Source organism: Prosopis cineraria, unplaced genomic scaffold (assembly GCF_029017545.1).
Source record: "Prosopis cineraria cultivar Desert tree isolate PC_DT_omini unplaced genomic scaffold, ASM2901754v1 PC2, whole genome shotgun sequence".
Taxonomy (NCBI): Eukaryota; Viridiplantae; Streptophyta; class Magnoliopsida; order Fabales; family Fabaceae; genus Prosopis; species Prosopis cineraria.
Genome location: NW_026555333.1, coordinates 27746317 through 27746796, shown reverse-complemented (window position 1 = coordinate 27746796; position 480 = coordinate 27746317).

Below are 480 nucleotides of genomic sequence, written 5' to 3'. Positions count from 1 at the left end.
TTGAGTGAATCACTTGGCTAATGTCTTCACCAATTGGTTAATTGAACTAGGGACTTTAATCTAAGACCTAGGGAGGTTAGCTAATTAGGTTAATTGGCTTAGGATAATTTTCTTAAGTCATGACAGCTTTAGTCAAGAGGAAAGGGAAGCTAAACTTAGCCTAATCATGAGAAGATAATGAGTCCAAAATCAACTAATCTCTAGGGTTCCATTATTGTAAAAAGGGAAGTTCATTTCACTCACTTTCACTAGCATTTTAATTACTTGCATATTAGGTAATTAGTTTAGATAATTAGCTAGATAACTAAATTCCTACAAACTTTGGTTGATTTATTTCACTAGATAACTTTCAATTAGACTTAAAACCATTCCTTGGGAGATGACCTAGGGTTGGCCCTATATTGCATTAGGGTTAGCTTTAGTGTAATTTTGAGGATAAGCGACTAATTTCCTATCAGTTTGCTTTAACCTTAGCATGTA